Raw genomic sequence first — 13,118 nt, 5'->3', positions numbered from 1 at the left:
GCTTCCTCCTCCATGTTTGACAGTTTGACACACTGAGGAACCATCCTTTCGCCTACTCGACGGCGTACAAAACACCTGCGTGATGAACCGACGATTTCAGATTTTGATTCATCAGTCCATAGCACCTTCTTCCAGTCTTCAGTAGTCCACTGACGATTTTTCTTGGCCCAGGCAAGCCTCTTTTTCTTATTCTGACGTCTTAGCAATTGCTTTCTTTTTTTTTTTGAACATTTTTAATTTAAACATTTTAATCATTATACATAACGTTTCCTGACAGCAATATAAATGTAATAAACAAATGACAGGCAAAATAAGTTACAATAAGAGTACAAATAAATTAAAATAAATAAGTAAATATGAAGCAAAATAGAACTAAGTGCGTAAAAAAGTAGTAAAAAGGTAGATTAAATAAAATTAGAATAGCAATAATAATAATAATGGTAACAGCAACAATAACAACAGGCAGAGAGGTAGATATCTGTAAATAATAGCTAAGCAAAAAAAAAAAAGGAATTTAGATAGCTATCCCTTCCCAACAGTATTGTATCATATCATCCCATCCATCAGACCCTCAGATACCTTGAAACACAAGTCCATCTTTGCACAAAAGTGTCCATAGTCAGCTGTAGACTTGCCGTCATTTGCTCCATCCTGTATACATTTTTCAGTCTCTGGACCCATTGACCTATTGTTGGCGATTTTACATCCCTCCAGTTCACTGTAATCATTTTCTTTGCTACTAATAAAAGAATCCTAAGTATATATCGCTGATCTGTATTATATAGATCTGTAGGTATGGCTCCCAGCAAAAACAACATTGGTTCTGGGGTGATATCTATCTCTAAAATAATATCAATTTCCTTTTTAACATCATCCCAAAATCCTTGTATTGATGGACAGTCCCAAAAAATATGTGTGGTGTCTCCAATAGTTCCACATTTTCGCCAACATAAAGCCACGTTGGGGTTTTTCACAAATGAAGAGATAAAGGGAGTATTAAAAAATCTGATCTTTACCTTCCAGTCAAATTCTTTCCACAGTTGGCTACTAATTCCCTTATGACAACTTGTCCATATGTCCATCCATGTAGAATCTTCAATTGTAACATTCAATTCTAATTCCCATTTTTCGTTGATGTAGTTTGTGCTTTGTGAGGTGCCAGCTGTTAACCTTTTATATATATTAGATATGTGTTTTTTTGTTGGGAAATGCCTCTCCAGAACACTAATAAAGTACTCTTCTATTTCATTTGGGTTTTGCTGAGCAGCTCCCTTTCCTTATGGCTTGTGATATAATGTCTTATCTGGAGGTATCTATACAAATCATTTGATGGGAGGCCAAATTGTTCTTGAAGTTGAGGGAATGATTTGAATTCTGTTTCTTTAAAAAGTTGATTAATTGTACAGAGACCTTTATTGGCCCACCTTCTAAACCCGCTATCCCACACGGAAGGTGGGAATTCTATATTTCCTACTATCAACATGGCCCTTGAGATCGTCTCCGGTCCCTGAGCATTTTTTTCACTGTTGTCCAGACTTTTAAAGTGTGTTTTATCCATTGGTTCTTTATTTTGATTTTATTGACAGACTTTATATCAATAAATGGTAGTACTGATAAGGACGTGCCCCCTAAGAGAGTCTTGCTCTATCTGAGTCCATATTGCTTCTCGGTCATTTCCGATCCATGCCACTATTGCATTTATCTGTGCAGCCCAATAATAATTTTTAAGGTTTGGCAAGCCTAGACCTCCCTTGTCTTTGGGTAAATGAAGGGTTTTTAATCTTACCCTCGGTCTCTTCTTTTGCCAAATAAATGTTGAGATTAATTTGTCCAACATGTTTAAAGTGGAAGCAGGTACTCTTACAGGAAGTGATTGAAACAAAAAAGAAGTCTTGGTAGTAGGTTCATTTTACGGTTTCTGCTCTGCCAATTAAAGAAAGGGGAAGGACCTCCCAACGTGTCACATCATTTTTATTTGTTTAATTAATTTGTTGTAATTTGCCTCAAACAATTGAACGGGGGTTGGGTGTAATAATAATTCCCAAATACCTAAATCCTTGTTTGGACCAGCGAAAAGAGACCTTGTTATTTAATTGTGTGGCAAGGCACGTACCTGAGATCATCATGGCTTCTGATTTATTTTCATTAATTTTGTATCCAGACACTGACCCATATTCCTGCAGGCATTTCATAAGCGCAGGGATGGAAAGAAGTGGATTTTTAACAAAAAGTAAAATATCATCTCGCGAATAAAGCTATTTTATGGATTGACCCCCTTCGTCCTCTATCCCTTGAATCTGCATATTCTGGCGTATCACCCCTGCCAAAGGTTCAACACTAAGAGCAAATAAGATGGGTGATAGCGAATCCCCTTGTCTCACACCCTTTCGATCCTGAAAAAAATAGAACAGTGACCATTAACTCTAACTTTGGAGCTGGGCTCCTTATACAATAGGTTGATCCAAGCCACAAATTCTTTCCCAAAGCCCATTTGCATCAGTGTCTGCCTCAGAAATACCCAGTCGACTCCGATCAAATGCCTTCTTCGTTCTAAGCTGAGAAGCATCGACGCTTTTTTGTCTCCTGCGCTTGCTATTGCGCGGCAGGTTCAGGGTTCTCCTTATGTTATTTGTTCCTTGACGTCCTAGTATGAATCCTGTTTGATCTGGTTGAATTAATTTCTTTATATATTTTTGGATTCTAGTAGCCATTATAGAAGTCAGGATTTTATAATCTACACAAAGTAAACTTATTGGGCGAGTAGCTGGTGCATTGTATGGGGTCCTCCCCTTCTTATGTATGACTGTTAATATGGCTTCTGACCATGAATTTGGGGGGTCTCCTGATGTTAGAACGTAATTATATAATTTACATAATATGGGGGGAGCGCTCATTCACAAAGATTTTATAGTATTCTCCAGAAAAACCATCTTTTCGGGCGTTTGTTGTTTTTTAACTTGGTGATGGTTTCTCTAATTTCGCTCTCTGTGATAGGCTTTATTAAGAGTTCTGCTTCCTCACTTGATAGTTTGTTGATTTTAAGGGGGTCTCAAAAACTCTGTAATTTTCTCTTCCTTAAATTCTAGTTCTTCAGCCCTATATAGCTGTTTATAATATGTAGCAAATGAGTCTGATATTTTAGTGGGATCGGTCTCAACCTGGTTAGTTCCAGGGTTCCTGATCTTGGGAACTGCACGGCTAGATTGGGCTTTTTCTGAGTTGAAAAGCCAGTAACCTACTAGCTTTATTCCCCCATTCATAATATTTTCTATTAGTATATCTGAGAGCTCCCTCTGCCTTATATGTCAGAGCCTCATCCAGTTGTTTTCTAATTTCCTTTAACTTTTTAAGAGTATCTTCCTGTCCAAATTGTTTATGTTCCCTTGTTAATTTTTTTATTTCAGTTTCCAATCCTTGTTGTTTTGCGAGCCTTTGTTTCTTTATTCTAGACCCTATAGAAATAATCTTTCCTCTCATGCGTTGGCCTTACTGGCATCCCATACAACTGAGGGGGAGACACTACCATCGTCATTCATAGTGAAATACTCAGTTAGAGCTCCTTGTATTTCTTGCCTGATGTTCATGTCGGTTAGTAGTGAGACATTAAGTCTCCAGTGTCTAAAGTGGTTGTCTACCCCTAAATTAATTTTCATGGTCACAGGGTCATGGTCTGAGATAGTGACTGGCTCAATTGTACTTTCTTTAATTCTATATAGTTCAGTTTTTGATATGCAAAAGAGGTCTATCCTCGAATAACTCCCATGCACTTGAGACATAAAAGTTGAAATCTCTCTCATTTGGGTGGAGCTGTCGCCAAACATCTACAAGGCCTAGTTCCTTCATCATATCTAATAGCCCCTTAAACATTTTTAGATTGAGGTTTTTCTTATTGCAGGTAACCTGTCCAATTTTGAATCCAGAGTGCAGTTTAGATCGCCCCCACTAGTATAATACCCTCACTTTTATCTGCTAGTAGAGTTGCAACTTTTTTGATAAAGTATGGGCAATCTTCATTTGGGGCATACACATTAAGTATGGTTATCTTTATTCCCCCAATTGTGCCTATCACCATAACATACCGGCCTTCATCGTCTTGAAAGATTTTCTCATTGTTGTAGTACACTGATTTATTAAATAGTATAGCAACCCCTCTCTTCTTTTTCCTCCCATATGATGCACTATAGACCTGATCCACCCACTCTCTCTTTAGCTTCAAGTGCTCAGTCTCAGACAGGTGTGTTTCCTGAATTAAAGCAACAGAGCAGTGAAACCTATTTGATTGTCCTAAAATCTTTTTCCTTTTGATCGGATTATTAATTCCCCTTATATTATAAGTTATAAAATTCAACTCAGCCATGGACTTCGTACTCTTACAATATTGCTCCCTACCTGTTTACACTTGGATGTCAAAAATAATCTAATCATTAACAAAACAGTGCCTGTAACATGTGTCAGGAAAAACAGAAAACAAAAAACATTGTATATAACACAGAACTGAACTTCCATCTCATCAACCTGACGCAGCAGGTGAACTGTGGCTGCACCAGGTCCCCGGTGGTATTGGGGCAGAGAGGTGTGACCTACCCTCTCTGTGGGAAAAAGCAAACACAGTGCAAGTGTGACCAATATTACACTAACATGTAAAAAAGGTCCGGGTGAGTGTATACCACTCATGTACTCCAGCATATCCTCCTTCTGGACTCTCTAACACATTACCTTATGATGTGACAACAATATGTTATTTATATATATGTTAATGGCACTTATGGTATTCCTATAGGTCCGTTATAACCTTACCACTGGTTTAGTTGAAACAAACTTTTTATCCATCTTAGTGGTAGATTCCTTTAGTCTCCCTCCTGAAGGAGGGCCCTGAGATCAGCTGGTGACAAAAACGCTGCCTTCTTTCTCCTCTCTTGGCTCCTCCATCCATCCTTCAGTTCCTCCTCGATGCGCTCCCTCTCCCACAGCACGCCGCGGACTCCCAGCTCCTTCAGCAGCAGCGCGGCACTCGTTAGTGATGCGAAGGTCTTCTCCCCGGGTGTTCAGCTTCACTCTCAATTGTGCTGGGTACAGACACCTCGCCTGTATGTCCATCTTTTTAAGCTGTTTGATAACTTCTCGAACCCTCATCCGTTTCTGCTGAAGATCGGGAGTAGTCCTGGTCAAAGTAGATCCTCTTACCCTGAAGAGGACCGGTCCCTGGCTCCATGCCTGCCTTATGACTGTGTCCTTCACCGCAGCATCCAGAAATCTCACTATAATCGATCTTGGTGAAGCTGTGGCATCTTTAGGTTTGGCCACCAGTGACCGATGTGCCCTTTCAATCTTAATGTCCAGGTCTGGTGGCAGTTTAAGCTCCTTCTGAAGTAGGTCTTTAGCAAATCCAGCCATATCTTTCCCTTCACTGCCCTCCGGGATTTGAAAGATCCTGATATTGTTTCGTCTCAGTCTGTTTTGGAGTCATCACATTTTGCCGATAGGTCGATATCCCGGTGTAGCAGGTACCTCAGCGCCCTGCGATGTCGCATCTCCGCATCCTCGGCCGCACCGACTCTCTCCTCCAGTCCTCCCATTCTTTCTTTGTGTTCCGCCAGCTGGTCCTTTATGTCCGAAATAGTTTGTTCCACCCGGCTAAGGGCCAGTTGAGTGTGGTTGTGTCCGTCTTGGTTTTCTTTTCGGAGTTTTTTTAACTCCTCCAGTATCGTTGAGTCTGACTGACACGTGTTGCTACTAGCCTTTGTTTTGCTAGTTGGGCTCGGTTGATTCGGCTTATTATCATCTTTTCCCCGTGAGGGGTCTGGTTTTTCCTGTCTCCTTTGACCAGCGGAGGAACTCATGTTTCATAAATCTATCTATTACGTTTCAGCGTCAAAATATTGTAGTTGTCACTCTTATCTTTAATTTTGTCCAGCGGAGCTAACTTACGGTGCTGCAAGCATAACCATGTCGTCACCGGAAGTTAGCAATTGCTTTCTTGCTGCAACTCGACCTATCAAACCTGCAGCTCGATGTCTTCTCTTTACAGTTGAAACTGAGACTTGCTTATTACGACCACTATTAAGCTGTGCTTGAAGCTGTTGTCCTGTGAGCCGCCTATCACCAAGCTGTTGACTCTCAGAAACTTGTCTTCTGATTCTGTTGTGGCTTTGGGTCTGCCAGACCTCTTCCTGTCAGAGTTTCCCCCAGTTTCTAAGTGCCTTTTGATGGTGAAGAATACTGTACTCACTGACACCTTGACTTTCTTCAAAATGTCTCTGTAGGAAAGACCAACATTCTTACTGTAAGTGTTATGATGGTCTGTCTCTCTTCCATTGTTAATTGCCTTTTTCCTGCCATTTCTATAGCAACACACAACTTCACTGTGCAGTAAAATACTGTTCAAATAATGCTCACGAGGTTGCGGTACCACAGTGTGTTCCAACAATACTTTTATACAAACAGAGGGGGTTGTAAGTAATCCAGACAAGTGTGAACACCTGTGGGAATTGGTAGCACCAACTTTCAAAGCTTGATCAACCTCCATTGCTGCAGAGCAGCTTTACATTGTTAACCCACCATTTCTTGTTCACTGAAAAGGCCTTTTTGTGAAAATATTGAAATGTACATTATTTTTTCAGTTTTGGGTAACCTTACTTTTTTTTAACCTCAGGCAGTTCACCACTTACCTTTGTACCATTTCAAGCTATTCATTGGACTTGAACTGCTAAAATTTCAATAAAAACAAAAAATTGGGGTGTTCTAAAACTTTTGACCAGTGGTGTACTGTAAACAGGGGTCTCATTCTCTGTCAACCCTGAAAAAAGATTTACATCAATGAAACAAGTGAAAAGATCCTTGTTGGTAGAATCTGTCGTTTTGCATTTTGATTTCTACATTTCACATCAGTGATTGTGTGTATGGATCTCAAATGAGAACACAAATGCACATTGGCTGTGTGATGAAGACTATGCAGTTTAATAGTTTTAGTAATTCAACAGAATCAACTTCACCCAAATTGCCAATGTAAACCCATCCAATTTCTCAATTTCTTTATGCATTATATCATGAATAATTAATAAAGTCAGTGTTCTCAGCACTGAAGAGGAAACCCCCCTGTCCCTGTTGGGTCAGTCAGAGCATTTCCATAGAGAGCCACTTTGCATCAGCAGCACCATGCTCCAGTGCTCTGGGAGAGTTTATAGTCCTGAGAGTTGAACACTGGATGACTGACAGCTGTCCTTCATGACAACAGAAGACACAGAAATCCTCCTCATCAAAAACATGACTTTGATCTCCGTCCTCATCTGGACTCTCCTCTGCTGCTGCTTCACAGGTAAAGTCCAGAGAATCAAACTCCCTCTCCTCTATCAACATCCGTCCCTCTGAAATGAAGCCGACTAAACCGTGACGCTGCTTTATGTTTTTGTCTCTGTATCCTCAGAGTCCAGAGGCCAGGTCACAGTGACTCAGCCTAGAGCAGTGAGCTCTGCTCTGGGAGGCTCCGTCTCCATCAGCTGTAGAGTTCAGTCAGAGTATTTATTCTAGCTACAAGGTTAGCCTGGTACCAACAGAGAGATGGAGAAACTCCTAAACTGCTCATTTACTATGCTACCACTCGACAATCAGGGATTCCAGATCGTTTTACAGGCAGTGGATCAAACTCTGACTTCACTCTGACCATCAGTGGAGTCCAGACTGAAGATGCAGCGTTTTACTACTGTCAGAGTGTTCCATTAAATCAACAGTCAGTATGTGTTCACACAGTGAAAAGCGTCGTACAAAACCTCCCTCAGTCAGACTGAACAGAAACTGAACGGACTGCTGCAGCTGGAAGCTACTGCAGGAGACTGATACACTTCACTGAGGACAAACACACCACACACACACACACACACACACACACACACACACACACACACACACACACACAAATACAATAAATTACCAAGAGTTTGTAAAAACAGTCCCCATTACAGTCACCAAAACGTGTTTCATTATTAGTTTCATTTGGACACAGACCTGCCCGTTTACAGTTTTTTTTATTTCATCCTGTATTTATCCGGCAAGTCATTTAAAAACGCATATATATTTATAATGGCAGCATTGCAAAAGCAAAGCCTCTTAAGGGAGGGTGTAAGGGCTAATAGAGAAATGTCAATTCCATTGTCAATTCAGTTAAAAAGATGACAGCAAACATCCAAACATTTCCAACACCTCCACTACTTCCACCCAATCACAGCAAGCAGAACAGAAATGACATACAGTCTAGCACACAAGCATGGTGTCAAACGAGGACAGAACACGAACAACAAACACAAGCACTAATTCAACATGCAGAGCTAAACAGCAGCAGCAAGACAACACCAATCAGCATGGGGCAACAGGAACCAGCAGACAGATAATGGGGAGGGAATGCTTGTGGTTCCCAAAACAGCCGCATGTATCAGAGAGAAGGTCCATAACAGAGTTGTTAAAAGCTGACATGAAGATACAAGTTTTCAGCTTTAGTGGTTTTTGCAGATAGTTCCAGTCTTTGGCTGCAGCAGACTGTAATGACGACAGAGAGAAGACAGGATTTGTTTTGGGAACTTTGAACAGAATATGATGAGAAGAAGCGTTGTTCAACTTATATCGCCAATGAAACAAACAGTGGTGGACTCTTAAGACTCTTATGAAAAAAACACACAAAGTGATTTATATATTTTCAAACCGTTAATGTGATATGAACTTATGCACTGAGGAGATCAGATTACCACAAGATCTAAAACCACTTCTGTATCAAAGTGCACAGCACAGCAGGTCATTCCCATCTACCTGTTACCTGCTTTAGATCAGACACATTAGATGACAGTGGTGACCATTATTGTTGGGAGAAAAACCAAAGAATCTGTTGACTTTCTCTCACATTGACTTTGTCAAGGAGAGCAGTAACAGTGGTGCTGACCAGAGTTTGACTTTCATCCTTTCCCAGCAGCTCCATACCTGCTGTAGGACACCACAGCTAAACCCTGTCAGGCTGCACCGAGCAGATGGGACCTGCATTACATCATCTCATCACTTCTTTCTAAAAGAATCATCTCATGGAAATGCTACAGAGAAAAACTCTCTAGGATTTATATCCTTAATACCGTCATATGAGTTTCAGATTGTTTCAGTGGAAGGAACACAGCTGACGGCTTCACTTGTCTATATAACAGGAAAATATCAGGAAATACTGCTGCATACTATAGTAACTATAATGGTATATGCAGCTAGCGGGAGTTAACATTGTATTTAAAATCAGAGCAAGCGACATGCTGAAAGAGAGAAAGAGTTAGAGAGAGAGAGAGAGCGAGAGAGAGAGAGAGAGTAGCAGAGAGCAGACTGAGACCAGTATCAGAGTGAAACCAGTAGCAGAGTCCCAGTGAGTCAGGTCAGGACTGGGGAACACTGGTCTCTCCTCAGTGTCTCTGGAGAGCGGAGCCTGGGAGCCCTGGGTGGCCTCACAGGTCACAGAGCCCACCTTCTCCCACTGGTCTTTGGGGAGCCTCAGGGTGCTGCTCCAGCTGTACTTGCCGTCCTTCCCCAGCACCCCGGGGCTCCTGCTCTCCTCCCAGCTGCTGCTGCTGCTGCCGTCCACCTTCCAGGCCAGACTCCAGTCTGAGGGGAAGCCCTTGTTGGCCAGGCACATGAGCGTGGCCTTCCCTTCAGCAGCTCCTCCTTGGAGGGGGCAGCACCGCGCGGGGGGGGCGGCGGCCGACCCACTCGCAGAGAGAGAGAGAAATTAATAAAGTTGATATGAGGTCAACTAAACTCTAGCCTGTTGGCTGCAGCAGAGGAGGCTACTAGTTCTGCTGCTCTTCCTCAGATTGGATCAAACTGGTCTTAAAATGTTTCCCCTCTCGACCTCAGTAACCATGGCAACAGACAGGCATCACTGCTGAACCGTGACAACAAGATAGGTTTCAGTATCTAAAGATAAAAAGTTAAAACTTTGTTTTTTTACTAAACTTTCAGAGTTTAATAATGTCAAAATAATCCACATAAGATGGAGATTGTGAGGCTTTTACTGTTTTAACTTTCTTACACATTTCTTGTCCTAACGAAAACCTCATTAATGATATTTCTTTGTTCTGTTCATGTTAGCAGGAATCATCACTGAACAGTCAGCCTTCATTACTGAAAACATCTAAATGAATATTCTATCTACTGAATTACTTTTTCAAACTCATAAATCTTTCACAAAAATATGTCGAATAGCTTCAAAATCATTATTCTGGGAGATAGATGGAGTAATACTTATTCACATCAAACACTAATCCAAAGATTATCGGCAGAGTTCTTGGAAACAGATTATAAAAACTAAATTTCACAAATATTTTCTTCACACAGACTAATGCTGAGTAGTTTTCTACAACGAACTGATAAGACTTTAGAAAGTTTTAGTGCAACAAGATTATTCATCGGAGTGGTTTTTTGTCGGTTTAACGACGCTGAAGCCTTAAAGAATTGATGCAAATATATTATATTTAAAAAAATCTGACAAAATATAGTAGGCTTTAGAATTATGATGTCCAAGTATAACATAAAACATAAAATGTGAGTGATGAAAGGAGTCAAATGTACTTACAGTTAACATTCAGTCTGGTTCCTCCACCGAACGTGTACCACAGTGATACAAAGTCATTGAGCCGCGCACAAAACCTTCCCTCACTGTAGAGAGACACGGCTCTGACTTTGACACAAACAAACTCACCAAAACACATTCCCAGTTTACACATTAGATGTTAGAACTGGTTCAAGAGTTTAAAAATGATACACAATCTGTAAAAAAATTCACATTTTCATTGTGACTTGTTAAATATCTACAAACTATTATTTTCTCCTTCAGTGAAACTTAAAGAAACAAGTTCTTTATAAAGAAAATTTTTACAATGAATTCTCCCAAACAAAAATCATAAACATGTTTATTGTAGATCATGATGAATGATAATAATTGTGTTTAAATTTGTCCCAGAGGGATGTTCATTTGTGTGGTAGTGAATTAGACAGAATTCACAAAATATTCTGGAAGACTTTTTGTGCATCAAACTCAAATCAAAGACTCATTCAAATGAGCAGTGAACACATTCCTAATCAATACTCTGATAAAGTGATTGATCCATTGATGAACAGCATCATCAGAGTAATCCAAGTCCCTGTTGGAGTCAGTCAGAGCATTTCCATAGAGAGCCACTTTGCATCAGCAGCACCATGCTCCAGTGCTCTGGGAGAGTTTATAGTCCTGAGAGTTGAACACTGGATGACTGACAGCTGTCCTTCATGACAACAGAAGACACAGAAATCCTCCTCATCAAAAACATGACTTTGATCTCCGTCCTCATCTGGACTCTCCTCTGCTGCTGCTTCACAGGTAAAGTCCAGAGAATCAAACTCCTCTCCTCTATCAACATCCGTCCCCTCTGAAATGAAGCCGACTAAACCGTGGACGCTGCTTTATGTTTTTGTCTCTGTATCCTCAGAGTCCAGAGGCCAGGTCACAGTGACTCAGCCTGGAGCAGTGAGCTCTGCTCTGGGAGGGCTCCGCCTCCTCAGCTGTAGGACCAGTCAGGCTGTTTATTTTGGAGGCAACGTCCACCATTTGGGCTGGGCACCAACAGAGATGACGCAGAAACTCCTAAACTGCTCATTTCACGCATGCTACCACTCGACAATCAGGGATTCCAGATCGTTTTGCAGGCAGTGGATCAAACTCTGACTTCACTCTGACCATCAGTGGAGTCCAGACTGAAGATGCAGCAGTTTACTACTGTCAGAGTTTTCATGTTACCAGTCAGTATGTGTTCACACAGTGAAAAAGCGTCGTACAAAAACCTCCCTCAGTCAGACTGAACAGAAACTGAACTGACTGCTGCAGCTGGAAGATACTGCAGAGACTGATACACTTCACTGAGCACACACACACACACACACACACACACACACACACACACACACACACACAAATACAATAAATTACCAAGAGTTTGTAAAAACTGTCCCATTAGAGTTACCAAAACAATGTGTTTCATTATTAGTTTCATTCTGGACACAGACCTGTCTGAGTTTTTTAATTATAATTTTTTTCATCCTGTATTTATACAGGAAGTCATTTAAAACACATATACATTTACAATGGCAGCTTTGCAAAAGGCAAAGCCTCTTAAGGGAGGGTGTAAGGGCTAATACAGAAATGTCAATTCCATTATCAAATTATCAATTAAAAAGATGACAACAAACATCCAAACATTTCCAACACCTCCACTACTTCCACCCAATCACAGCAAGCAGAACAGAAATGACATACAGTCTAGCACACAAGCATGGTGTCAAACGAGGACAGAACACGAGCAACAAACACAAGCACTAATTCAACATGCAGAGCTAAACAGCAGCAGCAAGACAACACCAATCAGCATGGGGCAACAGGAAACAGCAGACAGATAATGGGGAGGGAATGCTTGTGGTTCCCAAAACAGCCGCATGTATCAGAGAGAAGGTCCATAACAGAGTTGTTAAAAGCTGACATGAAGATACAAGTTTTCAGCTTTAGTGTTTTTTGCAGATAGTTCCAGTCTTTGGCTGCAGCAGACTGGAATGACGACAGAGAGAAGACAGTATTTGTTTTGGGAACTTTGAACAGAATATGATGAGAAGAACGTGTGTCAAATTATATCGCTAATGAAATAAACAGTGGTGGACTCTTAAGACTCTTATGAAAAAACACAAAAGTGATTTATATATTTTAAAACCGTTAATGTGATATGAAGTTATGCACTGAGGAGATCAGATTACCACAAGATCTAAAACCACTTCTGTATCAAAGTGCACAGCACAGCAGGTCATTCCCATCTACCTGTTACCTGCTTTAGATCAGACACATTAGATGACAGTGGTGACCATTATTGTTGGGAGAAAAACCCAAAGAATCTGTTGACTTTCTCTCACATTGACTTTGTCAAGGAGAGCAGTAACAGTGGTGCTGACCAGAGTTTGACTTTCATCCTTTCCCAGCAGCTCCATACCTGCTGTAGGACACCACAGCTAAACCCTGTCAGGCTGCACCGAGCAGATGGGACCTGCATTACATCATCTCATCACTTCTTTCTAAAAGAATC

General features: G+C 40.9%; 1 pseudogene and 1 gene segment (V, D, J or C); one reads left to right on the top strand and one right to left on the bottom strand.

The window, feature by feature from the left end:
• The window catches only part of LOC120555118, a 95,011-nt pseudogene that overhangs the window by 22,094 nt on the left and 59,799 nt on the right, over positions 1-13,118 (top strand).
• LOC120555119 overlaps positions 1-13,118 on the bottom strand; it is an 85,549-nt gene that overhangs the window by 24,186 nt on the left and 48,245 nt on the right.

Source organism: Perca fluviatilis, unplaced genomic scaffold, assembly GCF_010015445.1.
Source record: "Perca fluviatilis unplaced genomic scaffold, GENO_Pfluv_1.0 PFLUV_unplaced_scaf_2, whole genome shotgun sequence".
Classification (NCBI taxonomy): domain Eukaryota; kingdom Metazoa; phylum Chordata; class Actinopteri; order Perciformes; family Percidae; genus Perca; species Perca fluviatilis.
This window is presented reverse-complemented; position numbering and strand designations above follow the sequence as displayed.